Source organism: Pygocentrus nattereri, chromosome 6, assembly GCF_015220715.1.
Source record: "Pygocentrus nattereri isolate fPygNat1 chromosome 6, fPygNat1.pri, whole genome shotgun sequence".
NCBI classification, from domain to species: Eukaryota; Metazoa; Chordata; class Actinopteri; order Characiformes; family Serrasalmidae; genus Pygocentrus; species Pygocentrus nattereri.
Window position 1 is genome coordinate 47,448,981 of NC_051216.1, and position 12,818 is coordinate 47,461,798.

Genomic DNA, 12,818 nt, shown 5'->3' on the forward strand with positions numbered 1-12,818 from the left:
ATTTATTAACAGAGAAAATTCCCACATCTGTGGGTTTCTCTGGTCTCTTGTTCTCCGTCTCCCCGGTTTCTCTGTTTTTCTCGTATCTCTCTGTTTGGAGTCTCTGAAAAACCTCAGAGGGTCATATAGCCCCAACACTTCACCCCAGCCCTCTATCTCAACAGGAATCGGGACGCCCTACACCTAGACGTGAACACAAAACAGAGGGGTAGGGCTCAGTGGTAGGGGCGAGGAGTGAAATGGGACGGGGCCGAAGTCACTCGGGCCTTCTTGTACGCCCTGTTTTCCTGTGTCCAACACGTCAGCTGCACCTTTGTTATGAGATAATCAGCATTACTGGCTTAATCTGTGAGCGGTCATAATGTTTTGGCTCATCACTGCACAGGGAAAGGGAAGAATAATACAAGATTTCCTTCCAGCAGTTATAACAGGCAGATTTGTACATAATTATCAGTTAAAGGAATAAAATATATTACATACATGGTGTTGATTCTGATTCAAAACACTCTGATTTGTGTGGAAATGAACACATTCTGCTGTTTTTTTGCACTGTTTTTAATGTAAAGAGCTCTGGGGTGTGTGGTATGTTGAGGGTGAGAGAGTTCAACTCTCTCTCTCTCTCTCTCTCTCTGTCTGTCGGTCTCTCTGTCTGTCTCTCTGACTGTCTCTCTGGGCGGTGTAGCATAGCGTAGCCCTTCCTCCACAGCACCATATTACCGCCATGCTCAGCACTGTCTAGAAAGGTCATGTGACCCTCATCAGTCTGGCGTGGGGGGGGTTGAACCTGTTCTTTGTTAGGAGGTCAGAGCCAGCACCACGGCAGGAAGCTAAACCACCATAAACCTGCTAAGAGACGCGCATGCCGAGTGAACTCCAGGTTTTAGATGGAGTGCTGAAGTGACTTTGAGTAGACTCGGCACTTAGGACGGCCCACCTTACTCCTTTTTAAAGGACTCGTATTATGGAAAACAGAATCGTCATCATTTTTTGGGAATAAAAAGTCTGATGTAATAAGTAAACATGGCTAGAGTTTCATTCCCAGTCTATACGCTGGTAGAAATGAAGGTTCTGTTCAGGAACATTTCTCGTCCATCAAGGTATCAACAGTGTAGATGTTCCCTCAGAGCTTCTACAGTGGGTTTAAGGTCTGATTGTAGAGCTTAAATCAGTTCCTCCAGGTGAAAAGTTGGTATTTGTTCCTTTTCATAACCGAATGTTTTAAAACAGAGCAGTAGAGTAAAAGCCTGGAGGCGAGGCGAGGCAGGGCGTGTGGAGTCAGTCCAGCTTAGAACATATCTCAATGGATTATGGTTCAGTGATGTTCCCTTGAGGGTTCCGCCCCAGTGACAAGAGCGGAACCGCCCCAGCGACAGTCTAGTACCTTTTTTCTGAGAGGGTACGGTCCAAATATTAACTGCTCATTTTAAATGAGCTGTTTTTGTGATGTCACCAAAGCCAATGCATTTACATACATCCACCTATTGAGCCTTCAGCAGTTTAGCCCCGCCCACTCAAACTGAAGTTACAAGTGTTTCAGCCCAGGCTTTTTGAATGAGGTGCAACACAGGGCAGCCAATCAGAGCAAGCCTCATTTGCATATTTTGGTCTTAAAGGCACGGTAGCACGGTAGGAAAGGGCTGGAAATGGTTAAACACACTGACATATATGAAAGCACCATGTATTCTGTGTGTGTGAGTGTGTGTGAGGGTGTGTGAGTGTGTGTGAGTGTGTGTGTTTCTCACTGTGTTTCTCAGGGCTAATCTCACACTGCAATGATGCAAGACTACGCAACCTGAACAAAAAAAGCTCCCAGCATAGAGACAGGGAACACACCCAAAACGACCTCTGAAGCGATGAGCCTGGCGTTCACGTTAGCGTTACTCAACCGGACGGGAAATTCCGTTCAGTTCCTTTATGGTGAAAAACATCACGGCTGTGATTTGGTTGGTGAATAACCCACGACCTTCAGTGTTCTGCTGCTTTATGTAAAAGGTCTGCAAAATAAAGCACAAGCATAAAGCAAAGAATCACGGAACATGTATGCATGTGTGTGTGTGTGTGTGTGTGTGTGTGTGTGTGTGTGTGTATCAGATGTGCTTTAATATTGGAAATTCCCTCTGCCGAAAAAAGTAGGGCCCTTTTGCCTTTCAGTTAGAGAGCATGGGTCAAACACAAGGCCCGCAGCACAGTCCTACTGGGCCTGCAAAACTATTTTAGCCCATTTCTATAATGGTGTTTTAGGGCCACTGTTAAAATTTTAAATTAAAATTAAAATAGTAGCCTTTGAGAATAAAGTTGTAATATTTTGTGACAGAAGAACAGCTGAACAACCTGGAATCAGCCAGAAATGAACCCAACACCATTCGCCAAACTAAACGGGCTGTAAGAAGCTTTACAGACCGGCTGGAACAAAACAACATTAATACTGATCTGGACAAACTGACCAAACTGAGCTGAACCTGATATTGGCTCAGTTTTACGGCTCAGTCTGATTTGGTCCGACTCTGAAGATCAGACCACACGTTTGGCGAATGGTATTCGGTATGGTCACACATTTCCGACCAAATCACAGCTGCGATGTTATTTCGCGATAACACGCCCCCTTTCATGTTCTACTGTTTAAATAAATAAGCTGTACAGTGAGGAAATTTCAGACGATGCCTTCAAAACTACAAGGATTCTGAAAATGTGCTAAAGACAGAAAATGTGCTATATAGAACCTTTTTGAAAACAGTTCTAAGTAGCACTCAAAAGGGTTCTTCTATTGTTATGATGTCAAGCTTGTAACAGTAAAGGAACCCTTTTGGGTGCTGTATACAGCCCTTTTCAGAAAGGTTCTATATAGAACCATGCACAGCACTTTCTCCATCACTCCAAAGATTGATGAAGAATCCAAAGCACCCTTTCAAAGAACCCTTTAACCACTCCGAGGGTTCTTTGAGTGTTTATAGTGCCATATAGCACCGTGTTCTTTACTGAAGAACCATTGAAGCACCGTCTCTTTTTAAGTGGAGCACCAAAAACAGATCACACTCCTGTAAACGATTTTGGTACAACATGGTTAAGCAGTCGAGTGGCAATTGCAGCAGAATGTCTTGGCAAAATTTGGATTTCAGGCCTTATGTTGAAAATCTCAGTCACTTTGGTTCAGATAATTCGTCTCCTAGAAGACATGCAAGTGAAGCAGTGCCTGTGTTTTTGTCAGTGTGTTTATATCTGAGTGAATACGGGACCCAGAGGAATGTGTCACTCTAATGCAGGGCTGTAATGATGTCAACTTGTTATTTACTTTCCCAATGTGAATGACTGAGCAGGGCCAAAGGGGGAATTAAATCAGCCTCCGAGTGACCGTGCAGGCGCAAAATAGAGCCGTGAGTGGGGGAAGGGAGGAATCCAGTAAGTGTTGCGTCACGCCACGACTTACACCACCGCGCTGCCTTCCCTTCAGAGCAACCCTGATCCTGAAAGACTTCAGCAGAGATTCTGCGATGGACTGTTAAAGTACTGCACAGGTTTTAATCCCATGGTTCATGCTGACTGTATGTTTTATGAATGCTGTTTTTAGGTCACTGGCTATAAAAAGGCTGCAATATGTCAGTTTTGGAGAGCTTGGTTTCAGTATGTGACACAGAAATGTACTCGCGTTATATTAAAATGCTCATATCCTGCATTTTTACTGGATTTCAGTTTTTTTTTCTCAGAAGCCCACTTCTGACACCATTGTGGTTATTCGTACCTAAAACAGTCATAATTCATTTTCACGTGATAATGTTCCAACCTTTCTTTATCTCTTAAGATTTAAACAGGTTGTTTTTGTTACTAAATCATACTTTCCATACTTTTTGAAATGTACAGTTAAAGTATAGAAATGCTATTCACTACCAGCCCATACAGTCTATTGTAAATGGTTTCTTTTTGTGATCTCATGAAAGGCACAAATCCACCTAAATATATTCAGCCTGCTGCAGTTTAGCCCCGCCCCTTCAGGCTGAAGTTATAAGGTATGTTTCGGCCCAGACTCCTTTTTGAATGAGGATCGATAAGGATAGCCAATCGGAACAGAGCTCATTTACATACGTCGATCGGCATAACATTATGACCACCTCCTTGTTTCTACGCTCACTGTCCACTTTATCAGCTCCACTGACCGTATAGCTGCTCTCTGTAGTTCTACAGTTACAGACTGTAGTCCATCTGTTTCTCTGATACTCTGTTACCCTGTTCTTCAGTGGTCAGGACCCCCATGGACCCTCACAGAGCAGGTACTATTTGGGTGGTGGGTCATTCTCAGCACTGAAGTAACACCGACGTGGTGGTGGGGTGTTAGTTTGTGTTGTGCTGGTACGAGTGGATCAGACGCAGCAGTGCTGCTGGAGATTTTAAACACTGTGTCCACTCACTGTCCACTCTATTAGACACTCCTACCTCGCCGGTCCACCTTGTAGATGTAAAGTCAGAGACGACAGCTCATCTGCTGCTGCACAGTTTGTGTTGGTCATCCTCTAGTCCTTCATCAGTGATCACAGGACGCTGCCCACAGGACGCTGCCCACAGGACGCTGCCCACAGGACGCTGCCCACAGGACACTGTTGACTGGATATTTTTGGTTTGTGGACTATTCTCAGTCCAGCAGCACTGCTGTTTTTGATCCACTCCACTTGGTGTATTTATATTTGTTTCTTTCAAATAAAACTGCTTTGGATGCCTTAGTGAACCTTCTCTGAGTGCAGCCAAAACGGGCCTAAATGTTATTTTACGGCCGAAAGACATTTGTCTTATATTTGTGTCTCTTCCACATCTGCAAGCATCAGACACTGTAAATATTGCAAGCTGCCCTGCTAAAAAATCAGAGAAACCATTAAATGAACCATTGGTTCCTGGTGGTGTCCAATGGTCACAAATGATATTCTGCATTTTCCTGATGGGTTGTTATTACAGTATAAAGAATTATAATGGTTTTCCAGCTTTTCCAGGACTGATTCCAAAGGCATTTGTTGGGATCCAAAGGCATCCTGCAGAAAACTGGTGATGTCAGGTGGTAACCATTAAGCTAATTCCCGTAAAAAAGCTAAACCATCAAGTTTTAACCCTAATGGTTCAAATGGTCTTTTTCAGCAGGGTACTAATACTATCAGTTTTAGCTTGTGGGCCGACACCTGAAGCCGCCGGCCGAGCGAGGACTGCCGTAGGCGGTGCACGTGGCCAGTCTCCATGCTAGGCTGATGGCTAATGGCTGACGACTAGCCCCAAGAGACTGGCTTTTCCTTCCGCTCTCTCTTCCCCGTTAAGTCATTAACTCATCATAGTCTGTAGTCGCTCCTTTGACAATAAACTGGACCGACTGACCTCAGGCTGTAACTCACTACACGAGAGCTGAGGGAATCAGTGTGTTTTTTGCGCTGTTTGTACGTTTTGTTATCTGCATAACAGTATAACACTAATAAGAAGACAGTTAGCTTAATGGTTGGTGTTATATATATCACTAGTTTAATGTAGGATGCCTTTATATCCCATTAGGAAAGCATGAAAGGCATCTGGAGTGCGTCTACAACACCTTTTAAACCTTTAGAGTCCTTTACTCTATTATATGAACCCATTAGCACAAAGACCGAACACCATCCGTGACTGCTGGAGACCACCAGGAGCCTCCAGACTCTTTCAGTGTTTTCTATGTTTTTCCTGAGCAGGGAAGCTTGACTTTGGGCTTCAGTTATCTGGCTAAACTGAGAAAGCTTGCTTTGTGAAACCCCCCAGATCCCCACAGTCCTCAACCTGCGTGCTAAAGTGTTGCTTACATTTCATGAATAAGTGGGTTCAAGGCGTCACTTTAACAACCAGCATCAAAAGCCACCAAGAGCCACAGGACTCCGTATAAACTAGGCCGTCAGACCCTAAAATGGCGGTTCTTGTTGTTGTTATTGTTATTGTTGTTGTTGTTTGTTGGTCCTCGTCACTTTCCCTCTCGCTCACTTCCTCATGGCGGGTCAGCCCTCAGGCCCCGCCCCTTCCTCCCTCTCCTCGTGAACGCGCTCGGCACCGTGCGCGCGACCAGCGAGTGAACGCGACCTTAACATTCGCGCCGTTTCTTTTTTATTTTCTTTCTTCGTCGCCGCAACAAACAAACAAACAAACAAGCAAAACAACAACAACAGTAAACAGGATGGGCGGGAAGGAGCGGTGAACGAGGAAGAAACCGGGGCTCGCGCGGACTGACGGGTAAGAACACGCACGCGTTTCATTGATTCGTTTACACTCTCTCTCTCTCTCTCTCTCTCTCTCTCTCTCTCTCTCTAACACTCTCTCTCTCTCTCTGTCTCTCTTTCTATCTCTCTTTCTATCTCCTCTTCCTCTCTTTCTTTCTCTCTCTCTCTCTTTCTATCTCCCTCTTTCTATCTCCTCTCTCTCTCTCTCTCTCTCTCTCTCTCTCTCTTTCTATCTCCTCTCTCTCTTTCTCTCTCTCTCTCTATCTCCTCTCTCTCTCTCTATCTCCTCTCTCTCTCTCTCTCTCTCTCTCTCTCTCTAACACTCTCTCTCTCTCTCTCTGTCTCTCTTTCTATCTCTCTTTCTATCTCCTCTCTCTCTCTTTCTATCTCCTCTCTCTCTCTCTTTCTATCTCTCTCTTTCTCTCTCTCTCTCTCTCTCTCTCTCTCTCTCTTTCTCTCTCTCTCTCTCTCTCTCTCTCTTTCTATCTCCCTCTTTCTATCTCCTCTCTCTCTCTCTCTTTCTCTCTCCCTCTCTCTCTCTCTCTCTCTCTCTCTCTCTCTCTTTCTATCTCCTCTCTCTCTTTCTCTCTCTCTCTATCTCCTCTCTCTCTCTCTCTATCTCCTCTCTCTCTCTCTTTCTATCTCCTCCCTCTCTCTCTTTCTCTCTCTCTCTCTCTCTCTCTCTCTCTCTCTCTCTCTTTCTATCTCCCTCTTTCTATCTCCTCTCTCTCTCTCTCTCTCTCTCTTTCTCTCTCTCTCTCTCTCTCTCTCTCTCTCTCTCTCTCTCTTTCTATCTCCTCTCTCTCTTTCTCTCTCTCTCTCTCTCTATCTCCCCTCTCTCTCTCTCTTTCTATCTCCTCCCTCTCTCTCACTCTCTCTCTTTCTATCTCCTCCCTCTCTCTCACTCTCTCTCTCTCTTTCTATCTCCTCTCTCTCTCTCTTTCTATCTCCTCTCTCTCTCTCTCTCTCTCTCTCTCTCTCTTTCTATCTCCTCTCTCTCTTTCTCTCTCTCTCTCTCTCTCTCTCTCTCTCTCTCCCTCCTCTTTCTCTCTCTCACCTCTCTCTCTCTCTGTCTCTCTCTGTCTCTCTCTTTCTTTCTCTCTCTCTCTCTCTCTCTCTCTCTATCTCCCTCTTTCTATCTCCTCTCTCTCTCTCTCTCTCTCTCTCTCTCTTTCTCTCTCCTCTTTCTCTCTCTCTCCTCTCTCTCTCTGTCTCTCTCTCTTTCTCTCTGTCTCTCTCTCTCCTCTCTCTGTCTCTCTCTCTCACACACTCTCTCCTCTCTCTTTCTCTCTCTCTCTCTCTGTCTCTCTCTCACACTCTCTCTCTCTCCCTCTCTCTCTCTCTCCTCTCTCTCCTCTCTCTCACTCTCACACTCTCTCTCTCCCTCTCTCTCTCCTCTCTCTCTCTCTCTCTGTCTCTCTCTCTCTCTGTCTCTCTCTCTCTCTCCTCTCTCTCTCTCTCCCTCCCTCCCTCTCTCTCTCTCTCTCTCTCTCTCTCTCTCTCTCTCTCTCTCTCTGTCACACTCTCTCTCTCCCCTCTCTCTCTCTCTCCCCTCTCTCTCTCTCTCTCTCTCTCTCTCTCTGTCTCTGTCTCTCCCACCCCTGAGTTCTTTGATCTTTATCACTTTAATACTGTAAGGAGCCGTGCGTTATACCTGCACGATTATGTGATGAAGATGGCGATGATGAAGATGAAGGTACCCTTTAGTGTATACAGGGTCCTGAGTGAGTGTGGGAGAGGTGGTTAATAAAGTGGCACCTAACATCGATTAGAACCTGATCAATCACCCATTAAAGAGGATCTTCAGCTCGACTGATAACACAGCGGTGGAGCTGTGAGCTCCTTCAGAGAGGTTTGTTGACTGTAGAGAAACTTACGGACTCTTTACAGGTTCTCCTTGCAGTGGTGGTGATAGGAACCAGGGGTTGCCATGACTACCACACAGACATAGACGTTTTATTTACCATCCAACAGTGTCTGAGTTAAGAGCCGGGCGATATGGCCAAAAACGTCACGATAAACGAAATTCATATCGTTCGTTATCGAGACGCATCACGATAAATGTAGAAACGGTGGAACGTTTCACCAGTCGGTCATGGGACAGTGGGAGAAGAATTTATTGTATGGTAGTAGCTTGAGGGGTGAACCGCACAAGTTAAACGTATCAGGAAACCAGCTGGAGTGATTATAAACGCTGATCAGTCAGATCATCTCCAGATTATCGATGTCCGTCTTAAATCTCTCTCTTTGACGTTTCGTAGCTACTAGCTGGGTGAGACTGTCGTCTGTGTTGCTATGGTGACCAGCCGTCTGCGCTGATCTTCAGGGTTAAAGGGTGAATCAGCAGTTCTACATTAACTCCAGCGTTTGAGACCATTTACTGTTAAACTGTGTTGAAGGATCAGCAGAGCTTTATTTTACTGTAGAGGAGGATTATTTTATTATTACCTGCTGATCTGATTCAGCTGTGGAGCCACGACAGGGCAGTGAAAGAGCCACATGCTGCAGGAACGAGGAGACAACCTCATGTTTAATACTCTTGATTTTGGAAGAAACTTTGGATATGCATCCACAAACTTTTGGCCACACGGTGTATATTTGTATGTGGACGTAACTATAGTAACGCGCGGCCAACATCAGAAACGAAGGTCCTGCGGCGGCCGCCCTGGCGCTGGCTTGCCTTCACAGGCCGGTGGTTGACGTGTCTGATGGGAAGGCTGCTCTCTTGGCCTTGTTCTCATGGGCTGAGGGCCAGCTGGCTGGCAACTCGCCGCCTTTGTAGCCCGTTTTCTGGGCCGTGTGGACCCAGCGAGCAGTGGTGGTCGCGGGTCCTGTTGTGTCTGGCTGCTCACGACTTTCAGATGTTTTGCTTGAAGGTCATGACGAGCTGACTCAGCGTTCTCAAGCAGCGGCGGTCTAATCAGCTTGTTTGAGAGTAATAGTAGGCGAGTTACCCGGTACCAGTAACAGGCTTGGAGTCTTCTAGAAGCTCTGAATGGTCACATACAGCACACCAACCAGACGTTTCGGTTTGCTGCTGTCTGTTGGGTCGGTGAGCTCTGGCCTCTAGGCCAGAAACACCCTGAACGCTCAGTCAACACACTGCAAACGCTCGGTCCTTCTGTACAAACTCGCCGCGCGTTCTTACCTTGCTGTGGAGGTTAAAACACTCAGCACTGAAGGGGGCGATAGAGTGCGGATCAGAGAGGATCTACTGTTATTCCAGCAGCCTCAACGGCCAAATGTGGACGGTGGAGGAGCGCCAGCTGCTTTGCCTCTTCTCTTGGACTGGAAATCGATAATTAATCATATTTTTATGTCGTCTTTACGTGAGACGTAAGTGGTCGTCCGCTGTGGCAGTTGAGAAGCAAGCTGGCGGTACAAGACCGCTTGGTCAGGCCTGGCTGTCGTTATAGCGCCCCCTGCTGCGACACCTTTTTGAATGCAACTACGCGTGAACCTCCATCTGAGGACCAGAGACACCCACAGATGTGAGAATCTTCTCTGTTAATAAATCACGATAACCATCACATTATCTCAGTTTAATGTGGTTTCAGTGGATTTTGGTCGTCACTAGTTGTCCTGATGTCTTGGTAGCTAGCTAGTTAAATTTCCCCTTCCACCTTAAAAGGTGCCATAGTTACATTCTGGCGACCATTTAAGGTGGAACGGGAAAATTCAAACGAGAATCTGGAGAATCTCTGACTTCAGCTTCGCATCACTGAAGAATTAGTGGGGGTGATAATAAATAACTGCCCCCCTCTTTGAAGGCGTCTGATCCCTAAATGTAACTAAAGCCCAGCAGTGAGGAGCTGAACTTTCCCCTCCTCTGCTGTCCCTGCAAAGGGTTCTTTGAGTGTTCATGGTTCAATGTAGATCCTTTTCCGTTGAAGAGTGTGTAGTCTACATCATCTAAAGTTCACGTTTTTTCTGCCAAAATGGTGGTTCTAAATAAAAGGGTTCTCTGTAGCACCTTTTTGGTGCTATGTAGAACCATCTTCAGCATGTTCTCCATCAATCTGAAGAACCATTTCAAGATGCAACAAACCCTAATCATGCAACGTACTGATTAATGCGAGAGTTCCTGGTTCTATAGAACTGTTTTCTTTATTAAAGAACCCTTGAAGCACCATCTGTATGTGCAGTCCAGCTAACTGGACAGTAGTTGTGCACTAAGCTGTGTCGAAGTGTCTTTTATGTAGATGTTTCAAGTTAAAATGAACAACAACGTGGAACTTTCGCGGCTCAGACTCACGGTTCTCGGCATCGGGCCAAGGAGTCCATGAGGACGACGTTGCTGAGGCTGCAGAAACAGGATGGATGGGTTTCCGATTTTGTCCTTAGTGTTCTAGATTGTTTGTGTCCTGTGGCCAGACCAGCGTTCTCGCTCTGAATCTCGGAGGCTCTCGCGGTTCAGCTGAGATTCTGAGAGCGAGCGTCGTCTGTCGTGGGCTGGAAAACCCCTCGGCAACTCTCACCACAAGCTTCCGCTACGCTGAAGCTTCCGGCGGTGCAGGCGGGCAGATCCGCCGACCTGCTGAGCTCGTCCCATCACTGCGTTTGTAACTACAGAAATAAATGTTATATCGCTGCTGTCAGAAGAAAACCTCGTATCTCCAAAATAGGAACTTTACAGGAGAAGGAAAGAACCTACTTTACTTTTAATGGGAGTCAATGGAACCAGACGTCTTTCCAAGTCTTTTCGGGCCGTTTCTTTTGGTCCAATCATCATGAAATTTACACACGATGTAAAAAACAACAGGAATTTTCAAAATGTGTAAAAAACTGAAAAACAAAAATAGAGATACAAGGTTTTCTCCTGACAGCGGCGATATTTTTATTATTATTATTATTATTTATTATATTTAGAGTTTTATAAATAAATAAAGAAAACACCCTCGGTCAGACTGTGTGTTGATTTTCTACGTGAAAATAAGGAGGGAGCCAAATAAACGTCATTATTCTGCACAATTTCCGTTTGACGAATGGGGAAAAGGTGCCTTGACTTTTGCACAGGACACAGTTTGTGTTTTGTTCTGTTTCCCAGTTGAAACGATGGTTCCTCGAGGGTTCTTCAGTGAAGAAAATGGCTTCAACAACCATTTCACCATGCGTAGGGTTCTTCGAGAGGTCCTGGTTCTATACAGAACCGTTTTTTAAAGTGTAGAACCCTTCCAGTGTTTTGTTCTTAGTTTTCTATGATCATCATTTGTCATTTGTGGGGAAAATATTGTTTTATTTATGTAAATATTTTGTTTGCGCTGTAGGGCGTTAGGCCGGGGGTCGTGGTGAAGTGCGGTCCTGTGTGTGTGAACCCGGTTCTGTAATGACCTTCAGTCTTGTGGTTGTGGTGACACAGATGTTTGATAATGAGGAAGTTATAATGCCGAGGTTTCTGGAATTTGAGTCAGCAGTTCTTCACCTTTCACATCTCGCTGCAGTTCAGTGTCTGTCTGACGCACTGCTGCAGCACGCCGTGGACTTCTGCACTCGCTGGCCGCTTTATTGGAAACACCTCCCTTGTGCTTCCACTCGCTGGCCGCTTTATTGGAAACGCCTCCCTTGTGCTCACTGCCTCTCTTTATCCCTTTAAATTAAACAGGCTGTCCGTGTTCCCGTATTGTGCAGGGCTGAAACACTTCCTCATGAGTGGGCGGGGCTAAACTGTACACTGCTGCTGTTTTTGTGACATCACAAAAACAGTGAACTCAAAGGAGCTTGTGTTTGCGGTTTAGTGTCTGTATGTGGGCTTTGTGGACCTCTGACCTCTCCCGTTCAAAAAAAAGAAAAGAAAGGCGGGAAAAGTTCAGTCTTCCTTGATTTGAGCCCTTTAAAGCCGTTATTCTGGGTTTCAGTGCGAGTGTCTGCGGAGGAACCGCGGTTCTGCTGAGCCAAAGCTTTTGTTGAAGTTACGAGGTCGTGACCTTATTATTACAGCTATAAACCGAAGTTTGTCTTCACGGCACTCGAGGAAGCTTTGGTTTGGGTCCAGAAGGTGCGGATGATCCCAGCGCAGGAAACACCCCCTCCGCCCACACCGTCGCTGGTTATGTAAAACTGGATCCCTGAACTTCAGGCCTGAAGCGAGTCTCAGTTTAGAGTATGTGCTGTTCTCTGGCCCCACGTTAAGCGAGAGCGAGGGAGGCAGCAGGGGATTCACACTGAGAGCTGTAAATCATTAGGAGCTGACTGGGTTAATGTTTGAGAGAGAGAGAGAGAGACAGAGGGAGAGAGAGAGACAGGGGAGAGAGGGAGAGACAGAGGGAGAGAGAGAGAGGGAGAGACAGAGGGGGAGAGAGGGAGAGACAGAGGGAGAGACAGAGGGGGAGAGAGAGAGAGACAGGGGAGAGAGAGAGGGGGAGAGAGAGAGGGAGAGACGGGGGAGAGAGAGAGAGAGACAGACAGAGGGAGAGACAGAGGGAGAGACAGAGGGAGAGACAGAGAGAGACAGACAGAGGGAGAGAGAGGGAGAGAGAGAGAGGGAGAGACAGAGGGGGAGAGAGGGAGAGAGAGAGAGGGAGAGACAGAGGGGGAGAGAGGGAGAGACAGAGGGGGAGAGAGAGAGAGAGACAGGGGAGAGAGAGAGACGGGAGAGAGAGAGACAGACAGACGGAG

At 46.2% G+C, this 12,818-nt stretch overlaps 1 protein-coding gene across 2 annotated transcripts in view; it reads left to right on the forward strand.

Moving 5' to 3' along the window:
• The first annotated feature begins 5,999 nt into the window (after positions 1-5,999).
• The window catches only part of tbl1x (transducin beta like 1 X-linked), a 32,652-nt gene continuing 25,833 nt past the window's right edge, over positions 6,000-12,818 (forward strand). For both annotated transcript variants that reach the window (XM_037539010.1, XM_017723591.2), the window contains exon 1: positions 6,000-6,216. The gene's annotated coding sequence lies outside the window, so the exon portion shown is untranslated. The remainder of the gene's footprint in view (positions 6,217-12,818) is intronic.